General features: G+C 37.0%; 1 long non-coding RNA gene and 1 pseudogene across 1 annotated transcript in view; one reads left to right on the plus strand and one right to left on the minus strand.

The window, feature by feature from the left end:
- Positions 1–2648, minus strand: part of LOC119545435 — a 36325-nt gene extending 33677 nt beyond the window's left edge. The window contains exon 1 of the long non-coding RNA XR_005219077.1: positions 2584–2648. This is a non-coding gene — a long non-coding RNA (uncharacterized LOC119545435). The remainder of the gene's footprint in view (positions 1–2583) is intronic.
- A 121-nt stretch (positions 2649–2769) lies between these two features.
- LOC119505248 lies at positions 2770–11820 on the plus strand (annotated as a pseudogene).
- The last annotated feature ends 2311 nt before the right edge of the window (positions 11821–14131 follow it).

Here is a 14131-nt window from a genome sequence, read left to right on the forward strand (position 1 = left end):
TCCACATATGTGGAGATATGCCGGATATGTGGTGTAGCCTCTGGCACGACTCAGAAGGCATAGACTTAACAGGCAACTTTGTGAGGTGGTGAGCACCCCATTCCTGGGAATATTCAATCCCTCAGAAGATGACAGTTACTTGTACTGGATGCTGTCATTCTGGTTCTTGAATTAGCTGGAAATTTGGAATAGAACGATCTGAGATCTGCCCATCCTAAGATATGGCGCTTTGGTGACCCCATCCTGCACAGCCTCACACACGGAAGAACATGAGCCTTAGAAGCTTTGCACAGAGGAAGAGTATTTTCCACAAATGAAGAAAGAGTGGAGTGATCAACTCCTAATTGCAGATCAACTCCTAATTGCAGAAGTCCAGATTCACTGGCTTCTTCTCCACGTGACTACCTCTTTATACCAAGCCTCTTCAGCTTGTGCAGGATGCAATTTTTTTTTAAATTTTAATATTTACATTGTAAAAGAAAGCAGCAAAACAAAAGTAGTAGGGGAAAAATTATCAAAAATCTCCTTGATTTGTCGTAACAATTCTGGTCTTGGGGCAGTCTTTTCCGCTTAATATGAATATTTCTAGTTAACCATAGTGCATGTGTGTTATTAAAGCTTTTTGTATGAAACATTCAAGAGTTTTTTTACGTCGCCACATAGTCAGAATTATTATTTAAAAATAATGACTGACCAGATTATTCTATCAGATATAGCACAATGCTTATATACCTTCTGTTGAACATTTATTTACGTGCTGTCCAGTTTTTTCAACATTATAAATAATGCTATAGTGAACATCCTTGTGCCCATTATTTTGAATTACTTCTTAGGACTAGAGACCATAAGTTTGAATATCAGGTCAAAAAACAGGAGTATTAAAAATTAAAATAAAATAAATAAATAAATAAATAAAAATATAAAATAAAATAAATAAGAAAAAACTACAACAAAAATAGCATTTTTATGGGTCTTGATACGTAGTGCCAAATTCCAAAGGGGTTATGTCTATACCAACGTATTTTGCTCCATAAATGTATTAGAAGCCGATTTCATCTCAGTTTACCAGCAACAGATATTTTCCTTTTTACATTGCTTGATTCCAAAGGGGTTATGTCTATACCAACGTATTTTGCTCCATAAATATATTAGAAGCCGATTTCATCTCACTTTACCAGCAACAGATATTTTCCTTTTTACATTGCTTGATGACTCTTTTTGGTTTACATTTCTTTCATTACAAACAAGATTGAATACTTTTTTATATGTAGGTTTGAAAACATCTGTAGAGTCCTTTGCCCATTTATCTAAAGAGATTTCAGTGTTTTTCCTTATTGATTTGTGTGAAATGTGTGAATTTATTTTTTTGAAATAAAATAAAGATATTAAGCTTTTTTTTCCTGACCAAAAAAAAAAAACAAAACTGTAAGCCTGTAAGCTAATAATTTCCCACTGTTAAAAGCCATCCCATTTTATGGTATCTGCTTTCATCAGCTTAGCAAACTAAAATAATAACAGAAATCAACTATGAATTGCTAAACACTCATACTTATTAATTTGTAGGTAAAAAGAGTTCACTGAAATTATGAAATTTTATCACCACATAACAAGGGCAAACATTAAAATTAAAATATGTGGGATGGCTAGGAAGTGATGCTTAGAGGGATATTATAGGCTTAAATTTATTAATAATTTTAAAAAAGATTTAAAATTAGTGAGATAAATATCCAACTCAAAAAAATTAAAAACTACAAGAAAACAAGTCCAAGGAAAGTATAAGGAAGTAATAAAGAAAATATCACAGGAAATCAAAAGAAAGAAAGAAAGAAAAAAAAACCAAGAAAATAAAATAGGGAATATAAAGAGAATCAAAAGACAGTTCTCTTTAAATAATGTAACATCTAAGAATGTGAAGTTCCGCCTTCCTCTAAAAAATTATTTGACCAACATTAACATTACAATCTCTCCTATTCTATTCCAAATAATGTTTAAGAATAGACTTTGTCTTAAATACCAATGAGATACAGTCCACGTGTTTCCATCTGCCCATTAATTACCCACTTAGCTTGTCTGAAATTTATTCAGGCTTCTCACCAACCCACAGACCCCTGAATTTGCAATCTTTTTTTCGGGGGAGGTTAACCTAGGTAATGGTGGTTTGGGAGAACTCATTTCTTCCCTGTTTTTTTTTTTTTTTTTTTTTTTTTTTCTGTTTACCTTTGTACTAGTTTGCCACGCAGAAAAACGTGAATAGAGCAAAACAAGCATCCATCATCAATTTTGTTTTTTATCCGTTTGTGTTTTTGACAAAAAAAGAAAGTAACGTCAATTTACAAACGTGTAATTTCAATCATCAATATTTCAGTAATCACGCTTTTGCAAAAGAATTAGTATACTTCCCTACTTAACTCAATGATTTTCACACTTAAAAACAGCAACAATATTAATACTTCTAATTGCCAGTCAGTATTCAAATTTCTCAAATTATTTCCAACGTCTGTGGCAGCTATTGTCTTTACAGTTGTAATTTGATAATGCTACGCATTGCCTTTGATGGTAAAGTTGAAAGTTAACCCACAATACCTGAAGACTCCGAGTGAACGTGAAGTGACAACGTGAGCGCCTACATCTTCCCACCATCCAAGAAAGCAGAAACACCACCCTGGCCCGTCAAGGCGCGGGCGCGGAGTATGATGGGAAATGTAGTCCTGACCCGTACCGGCTGCCGTGCAGCACTCTCGGAAAGGGTCTTCTGGGTTTCGTTTGTGCATGTGGAGACCCACTCTCGCCTCTTCTTTTACACAGTCTCTGGCCATACTGGAAGAGCGACTGGAACCGTCGGATTTATACTGCGTTGAGAGTACACCTGGGGTGAGAGCGCGCAGAACTTTCAGGGAAGGGTGGCTTGTGCTTCGGGGGGCGGGGGCGTGAGTTCCCGGAACCCTTGAGGCGGGATTCCGTCGCTTATCCCCGCGAGCTCACTTTCAGGAGAAGGGGCTCGGAGTGGGCGGGGTTGGCGGCGACGGTGTGCCCGGCCCAGGTGCGGACCCACGGGAGAAAAATCCCTGCCGCGGGGGGAGGAAAGTTCACGGTGAACGTTCCCAAAGTGCGGGCGGTGGGTCTGCGTTGACAGCTCGAGCTCTGGAGACAGCAAGACCCGGGTAAATCCCAACTCGTGTTATCTATAACCAGGGGCGACATAAGCAACCTGGGGAAGAATCAGTCTATATATTTGAAAATAAAGGTATTATTAAATAATGACCACTTCCCGACGCTGTTCTGAGATGAGTTAGGTAAGATGTCACCTGTCAGGCAGGTGCCAGGTACAAGTGTCAGCACACACTTTATTCCTGTGGGGTTGGTCTGCATTTGAAACACAATAATCAGAATGTCAGGTTGGTGATGTGACACTGAGCCTGAGTGTCAGCGATTTGTCCAGAGTCACCCAGCTTGTGACAGAGCCAGAAACTAAGCACAGTGCCTTTCATTCTCTCACATCTCAATAACCCAAACTGTGGTATCAAGAGGTCTTGCTGATAAAGTATAACCCGTTAAAAGAAATCATGTAAGAAATTCCTTTAACCTGGTTTTCTGTGGATTCTCTAACTCAAGGGATGGAATGGATGAAGGATGCAGCCTGTCTAGATTAGTTTTAATGAGAGGCAGTGTTTTATACTTTCATACACTGTAATCATTTGTTGGTGTTAGTTTCTTTCTGTTAATTATTTAAATCAATAGAAAAAAAGTTTTATATTCACCCATGAAAACCTGCAGCTTAAGTTTCCATAATCACTTGAGTCTCATGTGGACAGAGGTTACCACCCCTGTCTTTTCAAGGGTGGAGGAGCTGTATTCTGTAGGAGGTCCTTGCCAGCTGGGATACTGAGATAGTTAGGAGGAATCTAGGATCAGTAAGGCAGGTATAGTCTCTCACGACACCAGTTCTCTTTTGTCCCTCCCAGGAAGTCTTCACGGTTTGCTACACTCTCCCGAGAAGGAGGGAACATGAACAGATTTCAGGTGAGCTCTTCCTTCATTCTTCACCTTGTATTATAATGGATTCATGAAGTTTATAGGACCCGTACATTAAATGGAAAAACAAATAAACATAGAATAAGTTAAGCTTTAGATACATGTCCACGTGTTTCAGTCTCAGGATGTAGCAGGATGTTGGTAGACTTCTTCATCTTCTACTCATTGTATTATAGTAGTTTATTATAATTATATTATGATAATTATATACTATATATAAAGGTACTATATAAATATTATATATAATAATTATATAAATATATAGTATATTATAGGAATTTTTTGGTATATATGTTTAAAACTAAAATTTCAGGGACTGACTGTGGGCTTTGCTTTTGGTGCTGGTAGCATAATCTAAATACCTCTAGTTGAAGGATCGAGAGGCATCATTTTGGTGCCTCCTTCTGTACACTCATCTGTCTCTTTTTGTTATATATATATGTATATATTTTTGGCCAATAAGCATACACATATGTTTCTAAGGTATATATGAGGAGTCCTGTTAGCATCCCTTTTCCTACCTACTAGATGCCCTCAACATCTTTGATGAGTTCATCTTAGACTTCCACTGTTTATTTAAAAAGAGACAATAAAATATGAATTATTCTAATTTCTTCCCCATTGTTAACTAACAGCATACTATATACACCTGTTCTATATTTGTTTTTTTTTTTTCCATATAATATATTCTGGGCATTTTTCCATATGAGTACTTAATAGGAATCTTCATTTTTTCCAGATGCGTAATATCACAATTTTTGAAAGTACCAAAGATTGTTTAATCTGCCTCCTATTGAAAGACAGTAGAATTATGAAATTGTAGGGTAAAATAGTAGAAGCGGGAATGCATGGTCAGAGTAAAAGCAGTTTTCATTTTGTTAAATATGGCACAATTATTTTCCATAGTGGTTGGAACATTTTGCGTTCTTGTATGTTCATAGTTTTTGTTTATTCATGCTTCAGTTTGAGTACCAACTGTGCACCAGACACTGTTCTAGTCATTGGGGAGATAGCAATGAATAAAGTAGAAAAAAGCTCTGTGTCCTCATGGAGCTTACTTTCAGGGTTGGGGAGAGAAACAATAAACTTAAAGAGACTTTATGATGTATCTTAGAATTTAATCATTACTTTGGCAAAAGTGAGGCAGAATAAGTAGCATGGAAAGTACTGGAAAGCAAGAAATGAAATTCCCATTTTAAAAATACCTCACATGATTGCAGAAGTAAAAAATCTAGATATATCTATAGAGTAAATTTTAGAATTTATGTAGTTAGCAAGGTTGCTGGATACAAAGTCCATATTTTTAAAAATCAATTTATCTCTCTGCCAGCAACAAACAGTTAAAAAATGAAATTTTAAAATGTGATATCATCAACCATCAAATACACAGAATAGCTCTCTGCTTCTCTTTTTAACTGCCTTATCTCTACCTCAGCTCCTGAGACATTTCCTGCATTTATGTAGAGAGCTCTTTTCATCATTTTCTTCAGATGTCTGGGGTATACACGCAACTTTCCTTCCAAAGTTCTCTGACTGTTCTTCACTTAATTACTCTACTCATTCATCCCACAGCACTGTGTGATTCTAAGTCATCTTGACTTTGAGCTTAGACATTTTTTTGAGCTTTCATGAGAAGCCTGCTCCTTTTCCATCTTCTGTGTCTGTGTTAGCATGTGGGCAACTATGCCAGTTTGAATGTATTGTGTCCCCCAAACACCATTATCTTTGATGTAGTCTTGTGGGGCAGACGTTTTGGTGCTGGTTAGATTTGCTTGGAATGTGCTCCACCCAGCTGTGGGTGATGACTCTGATGAGATAGTCCCATGGAGGCATGGCCCCACCCATTCAGGGTGGGCCTTGATCAGTGGAGCCATACAAATGAGCTGACTCAAAGAGAAGGAACTCAGTGCAGCTGTGAGTGATGTTTTGAAGAGGAGCAAGCTTGCTAGAGAGGAACATCCTGGGAGAAAGCCATTTTGAAATCAGAACTTTGGAGCAGACGCCAGCCACTTGCCTTCCCAGCTAACAGAGGTTTTCTGGCCGCCATTGGCCATCCTCCAGTGAAGGTACCTGATTACTGATGTGTTACCTTGGACACTTTATGGCCTTAAGACTGTAACTGTGTAGCCAAATAAACCCCCTTTTTATAAAAGCCAATCCATCTCTGGTGTTTTGCATTCTGTAGCATTAGCAAACTAGAACAGCAACATGCCCGTGTTTTTTTCATCTGATAACATCTACTCTTTATCTTGCAGAATTTTCTCAAATTCTCTGGTGTTTGATGACAGGCTTTCTCAGTTAGGAGAGAAGTACAAAATATAACCATGTCATGATACCAGTATGCATCTTTGAAATTGGCAGAAGTGAAGAAGTCGGACAACATTAAGTGTTGTGGAGCATAAAAAGGCACTCATCCACTGCTTATGGACTGGTGCAATTTCCTTTGAAAATCGTGGGCATTGTATAGTAAATGTAAACAAGCCATATGCCTAACAAGAGATAATATAGAAATCAATCTAGTACTTTTTAAAAATGGAATGTTATGTAACAAAGAGAATGTACCAGCTTACAGGTACAAGTAAAAGCAGGTGAATCTCACAAACCAATTCAGAACAAAAGCAGTGAGACAAAAATGATTAGAATATAATTCATTTTATATAAAATGACTGATAAAACTAAATTGCATATTTTTAGGGATGCATGCACAGTTTGTAAAACTAAAGAAAAATGAAGAAGTGGTCATTGTGAATTTCACAAGCTACGGGATCTGTAGGTGTGAGGAAAGGTGTGTGAAAGAAAGACTATATGAGTTGTCCTTGAGGCATCGTGCTCTGTTTATTAACGTGGATGGTGGTGCCACAGCTGTCTACGCCCTGCCATTCATTAAAATGCACTGAATTTTATGTTTTTTAGGAAGCTAAAAGTGGACAAATCAAACAGTGGGAGATGATATTTACTACAAATATACCCCCAAAAGTGTTTGCTTCTATAATAGCTGAAGAATTCTGATCTTAAGTGTCCTCAGTATGGTCACCCATGACCATAGTGCTCTTGGGCTGTCCATTTCTCTCCTTCCTTTGTTTTATTTTCTTCACAGTACTTGTCAATATACTGTACATCAAGTATATATTATTTATTTTGTTTATTGTTTGTCTCTTTCTAATGTTCTATATGTTCTCTGAGAACAAGTGTTTTTTATTGTTTGATTCACTGACTCATCACCTGGCTTTTATATAGGTTTAGAATATTAAACTTACAAGATATATGAATATATAGCAAACATTAACAATCCATTAGAAAGAAAGGGCAAAGAGAGAATGAAAAGGCTTAGAAGTATATGAAAATATTTTGGTTATCTTCGAAATGCAAATTCAGAAAATACGGAAGTATGGTTTAGACTTATTCTGTTGTCGAAGATGCAGAAGTCTTATAGTACCCAGAGAGTTAAGATATGCAAGGGAAATGTATACAAGGCAGTCAGAGGTGTAAATTGGAGTACTTATTAGGAAAGCAATTTGACTTTCTCTTTAAATACAACATATATATTCCCTATGACTCACCATTTCCACTTCCATCTTTGTACTCAGAGTTTATACTCTGGATCTCTGTGTTCATGAGGAGACATAAATAAGAATCTCCATGGCATCAAGATTTGTAAAAGTATAGGTATTGTGCCAACCTGAATATTTATGATGAACTTAAAAAGAAACCAGGGTATGATGGACCATTACATAGCTGCGGTACAACAGTGTGGATGAACCTAAGAAACACAATCTTGAATGAAGAAGCACATTATAAAGTCTACGTATAGAATGCTGTATTAATAATCCTCAGATGAAATAAAAATTGAATATAAATACATATATATTATGTGCATGTGTATGTGTGGAATGTAATATATAACAAATATTTTATAATTGCTTGTTTATTGACACCAAATCCAGATAGGGAAAAAGATATGTGATATTGACCACAGGTTTTCCAGTCAAATTTCTGTGACTGGATTTCAGTTTTGCATTGGCGTTGAATCTGAGCCAATATTTCTGAAAGAGACCTGAATATCTCTGAGGCATATTGCTTTTTAGGACCACTAATTTAATCTATATCACAAAAGGATTTAAAGAATATTAGAATGAGGGTTCTATTTTGGATAAAGGAAAGCAAAGCTGAATGAAATATGTTTTATAACCTCTAAGGTGCCATCAATTAAAAAGAAAGACCATTATTTTAGGTACTGCTAAGTGATGGTTTGTTTATAAAAGAATTCTGTGTGTCAGCATATATAAGTCCTCCCTCTCTTTTGTTAAAATGAATGAATGGTATAGAATGTAAATACTTTCAGATTTAAAGCACACCATGCTCAAATTAATGGGTAGGTATAAAAAGGCCTTTTCTTTCTTTTTTTATTAAGGTGAGAAAATAGCCTTATACTGCAAGATATCTAGGATCTGAGCAAAAGCTGCAATGCAGTATAACGTAGGGAGATAATGTGGAGCAAGATTTTTGTTGGAAATGAACCAGTTGGGGGAAACAGATAGTCTGGACAGCCTCCACCAGAAAATATTGTAGACTTGTATAATATTACCTTGAATATCTAATATTTTCTAGGCTATCGACTAACTCATTTGTATTTCTGGCACATTGGGTTCTGAATCATCTTAATTTTTTAGCATAGGCCTGAAACTGTTGAATGGAATGTGGGTAACAATAGGGTAATAGCACTATTACCTTATTTATGTTTATGTTTATTTATGTTTATTTATGTTTATTATAAATATGTTTATTTATGTTTATTTATGTTTATTTATCATACCTAAAAGCTTTTATGATAAATAAACATAAAGGATATCACTAAGGCTTTGAGACATGATCCTTGATTTTCTAATAGTATATATGTTGAAAAATAGATGGAATGCTGACTTAAGGATTGATTGGGGACAAGATTGCTTTCAGGAGATTAAGCAGATTAAAAAAGTAAACTTTTAATTTGATGGTCAGGAGTGGTTTGATATTGAATAACTATAATAAATTACCAAGGCTCCACAGCCAGCATAGAATAGTGAGTTCATTCCAGACTAGAAGATGGCTTCTATCATCAGTTTGATACTTCATTTTGCATATTTGTATCCCTGTGAATAGCAGCCAGGAGAGTTTGATTGTCAGCTATAAGACTGTTCATTTAATCAAAAGGAATGAGTGCCATTATAAATTCATTTTGCTATTGACATGTAAAATGGAAAAGAGGGAACACCAACTTGAAATCAACATATACATTGATAAGTATTCTAACATTGTAATCTTTATTTGACAATGTAAGATTCTAGAGCCTGTTATTCCTTCCCAAGTCAACCCCTGTTTCTTATTTATTCTTGAAAGCCCTTGCCCATTGATATTCCTTTTCATTCTAGTTACTGTCCATTATAGTCTTTGTTGGATTCTTTTAAAATGCCAAATATGGATATCCATTGCCAATTTGCTTTCATTTTGTTCTCTCCAGCATTTTTCCCCCATACAAAGGGAGAATGATAATTGGAAGTACCTTATTCTTTGGAGTATGGGCTAGAAAACAAAAAATCAAATACACTGGAGATAGTATGTATTTAGGCTCCATTCCATGAAAAATGTGTTTAAGATAGATTCATAAGGTATTTTTAATTTTCTTATTTTTAGAAAACTGCCACCACTATAACCTCTTAGAGAAGAACCAAGAAATCCAAGCCAAACATTTGTGGCAAGTTTTATTCACTCAACTTCTGGGAACTGATACAGAAGGGAAAATTGTCAGTCAGAAGTCATATTTCAGAGAAAACCAGAGAAGTCGCATATGGGTGAAAGACTTTGAATGTGGAAAAAACTTCAGTCCTAATTCAACTCATAGAACTGAGGAATCCTGTTATTATATCGTGTAGGGAAACCTTCAGCTGTCGGTCAACCTTCAGTGTACATCAGAGGACTCACTAAAGAGCAAAACTGTATGAATGTAGTGAATGTGGAAGATCCTTCTGTAAGAAGTCACAATTGATTCTACATCAGGGAATTCATACAGGGGAGAAACCTTATTCATGTATCGAATGTGGGAAAACTTTTAGCCGAAAGTCAGGCCTAAGAGTACATCGGAGAACTCATACAGGGGAAAAACCACATGAATGTAGTGAATGTGGGAAAACTTTTGTCCAGAATTCAACTCTTAGAACACATCAAACAATTCACAAAGGGGAAAAGCCTTATGAATGCATTGAATGTGGTAAAATCTTTGCACAGAATTCAACCCTCAGAACACATCATGCAATTCACAGTGGTCTGAAACCCTATGAATGTAAGGACTGTGGGAAAGCTTTCAACCAGAAGTCAAGCCTGGCAATACATCAAAGAACTCACACAGGGGAAAAGCCCTATGAATGTAATGAATGCGGGAGAGCTTTCACCTACAAATCAATTCTCAGAGGACATCAAGGAACTCATAAAGGGGAGAAACCCTATAAATGTGATGAATGTGGGAAAGCTTTCAGTCAGAAGTGAGGCCTAAGGAAACATCAGGGAACCCACACAAAGGAGGAACCCTATAATGTAATGAATATTGGAAAAGTTAGAAGTCAAACCTCAGAAACACACATAATGATAACTTTGTGAATATTGACTGGAGAAATTTCACTACAAATTAGATACATCAGAGAACTACAATTCTTCTGTCCTGTAAGCTGAAAAGTGTTTTCCTGAATGTTTTCCAAAGTTGTCATTTGCCTGAATCTTTGCTTGAGTTGGTCACTCCCACACTCCAGAAGCCTGGACCTGCCCAACTCTCTCTATGGCTCACCCTGGCATCTTGTGGCTAATACAAGACTGCTTTTTGAATTAATGAAGAAGGTTCACTCTCCAAAGAGGATATGTAAACATTAGCCTTTCCTGGTTCAGACAGAGCTGATGGAGAATTGGGTATCGGTAATCCATGTAAACCTATAATGGGATGATCAGACAGAACTGGGTTGGAATCCTGGCTACTTGCTAGGCCATGACCTCACTTTTCTGAGCTTCAGTTACTCATTGGTGACATCAAAACAGAGATGCCCACCTTGTCGGGTTGTAATAAAGGATAAAGTGCTTAAGTATCCTAACACTGTTAGGATACCAGTTGCCATGACACTCTTCAACTTCCCCTCCTAAGAGAATCTTAACAGAAAACATTAAGAGAGGCAAGGGGAGACTGATGTATAGAGGTGACACAACTTGAAAATGAAAGACCTGAAGGAGAGAGAAATCAAAGCAAGAGGACAATCTGCAGTGCTATGGAGGGATCATGGCTTCATTTCTTGGTCCCCAGGCTTTATCCCCTTGTTAAATGATTTTGACAGACAACTACAGTGGGGGCTGAATCTGTCTCAGTTCATTGCCAGAGATTTACTTCACTTGTTTTCACAGGTGAAATTTCAGGGCCTACCTCTGCAGCTATCTCAGTGTATGAGTGGGTTGAAACTTGCCCAAAATTAGAACTCTGATGTCACAGCACAGCTGGGTGCACTAAGGTTTTGGGTGAAATATGAGTTTCTCAACCCTCAATCTTTCCTTAACCTCTGTCACAATTTTAAAAATATCTGAAGACCAGTTACATAATATTTCTATTTTTGCCTAAAGCAACTCACATTTTTATTTACATGTATCTTTTTAAAAGGAAATTTTATATTACTGCCACTAAATGAAACCAAGTTTTCACTTGCCCTATATAGAAAGTAATTGAATAAATGTTTATAAAAACAAAACAAGAATAAAAAATTTTAAATTACAAATACTCTAATCACTACACAATTTCACCTCAAGTAGCATTTGCAAGAGGACTTGAAGGAACCTCTTAGCTATGGGAAGGATCCTTTTTTCTAGCTCTTGATGTCTTGTCACTGAAAATACCTCAGTGGTCTTGAACGCTGAAAGATTGGGATGCCCTGTGTTAATACCCATGATGTGAGAGGGAAGAGAGAATGCAGCCCAAGCCAGTTGTGGTTGAGGTACAAAAAGTAAAGGTCTTTTAAGCGTCTCATTTTGAGATTCTGGGGATGATCCCAACCAAAGAAACTCCTGGTGGTCAGCACTAATGTATCCAGCATTGTAGAGGTGGACTTTAGGATACTTGGTTTGTTTGTGATGTGGCCTGTGAACCATTTCAAAAAGGTTCCTATTTGAGGAAAACTTGTTCATATTTGGTTGTAGGGGTTCAGATATGGGGAGTTTGCCTGGGAGTCCTGTGATATGCTATTGATTTAACAAGGACAAGTCAAGTTTTGAACAGGAAGAAGGGTACTTTCTTTCATACGTGTCTTCATCCTTTCTATTCCCACCACCAGAGCCGTAATTCAGTCTCTTATCTCTTACTATCCTTGTGCTCGTTCCTGATCCATTCTGTCCCCTTCCTCCTAGTAGTAATGGTTATTCTGAATTTTATCACTTCTCTGATTTTTGAAAGAGTTTTATCATGAATTATGATTTAGTAAAAATAATTGTTTGGTTTTCCTTGTTCTGAGGTATATTAGAATCTTCATACATCCTAATGTGGTTACTTACTTTTTTTATTCCATGTTACATATCTAGCATTCACCCATTTGATTTATGTAGCTGTACTTAAGTCAATTTCATTGATTAATAAAATGCTTCAACTCATGGTTATTTCCTGGAATTGTGGAGTAAGGCAATAGAGAAAATGTTTGTCTAAAATTTAACTTCTTGAAGAAAGAGATATAAGAAAGTGAAAAGTTGGGTAACTGGCTTATTCCAGGATGTTGAAGTGAAAATATTTCAGACTCAGTTTGTCTTGGTCCCAAAGATTTCAGGGGCAGCTACCCTTATCTTCCAATAGTGGTGATGAGTCGCCAAACAAGACTTGTAAAGAAGTGTCCAAAACCTAGTTTATGATTTTGATGAATTCAGGAAAACATACAGTTTGGTGGTTTATCAAGCTTTTCCTCATTGTTAGGGTGAGAAAAATGATTTTTGCTGCTTTCTGAGTCAACCAGAAGTGGAAGTCTGGACCTAATTTTACAAGTACACTTCTGGTGCTATGAGTATAGTATAGGGAGCAGGAAAGGAAGGATGTTATTGCACTTATCTTGGCAAAATAGTGGTTGCTTAGACTAGGGTGACACAGTGGAGCTTTTGTGAGTGTTTAAATTTTATCTATATTTTAAAAATATATCCAAAAGGAATTGCTTTTAATTAGGTGTTGTAGGGGTTAGGATGTGTGATGGTTAGTTTCATATGTCAGTTTGGCCAGGTGATGGTACCCAGGTGCCTGGTCAAGCAAGCACTGGCCTAACCATTACTGCAAGGACATTTGTGGCTGGTTAATAAACCAGAAAGCTGGTTTATTAAATCATCAGTCAGTTGGCTGCAGCTGTTACTGATTACATCAACAAAGGGCATGTCTTCCACAATGAGAGAATGCAGTCAGCTGGATTTAATTAAGCAAGACAGATAGAGGACCTTCACTTCTTCAGCTAGCCTGCGAAGTAATTCCTGAGTTCATCGGAGTTACCAGTTCACTATCTGAGGAGTTCATCGAATACCTTCATTGCCAGTTTGCTGCCTGCCCTACGGAATTTGGGCTCATGCATCCCCACAGTTGCATGAGACATTTGTATAAAATCTTTTATTTAGATATCTCTTGTTGATTCTGTTTCCCTAGAGAACCCTAACTAATACAGGATGTGTGCTGGTTTCAATCTATGTCCCCCACAAAAGCCATGTTCTTTAATGCAATCATGTGGGAACAGATTTACTAGTCTTGATTAAGGTGGAACCTTTGAATGTTTCCCTGGAGATGTGACCCACTCAACTACTCAACTGTGGGTGAGAACTCTGATTGAATTATTTCCATGGAAGTGTGGACCCTGCCCATTCAGTGTGGATCTTGATTAGTCCACTGGACTACTTAAGAGAGCTCAAGAGCTGATACAGACCCAGATGCTTGCTAACACTTGGAGACATGTGGAGATGCAGACAGGACATTTGTAGATGCTAAGCTAAGAGATGAAGCCTGGAATTTGCCCCAGAGATGACCCCCAGATGCTTAAAAATGCCCTGGGAGAAAGAAGCAAGGATGCACAGGAGCTGAGAG

The sequence above is a fragment of the Choloepus didactylus genome, chromosome 10 (assembly GCF_015220235.1).
Source record: "Choloepus didactylus isolate mChoDid1 chromosome 10, mChoDid1.pri, whole genome shotgun sequence".
Taxonomy (NCBI): Eukaryota; Metazoa; Chordata; class Mammalia; order Pilosa; family Megalonychidae; genus Choloepus; species Choloepus didactylus.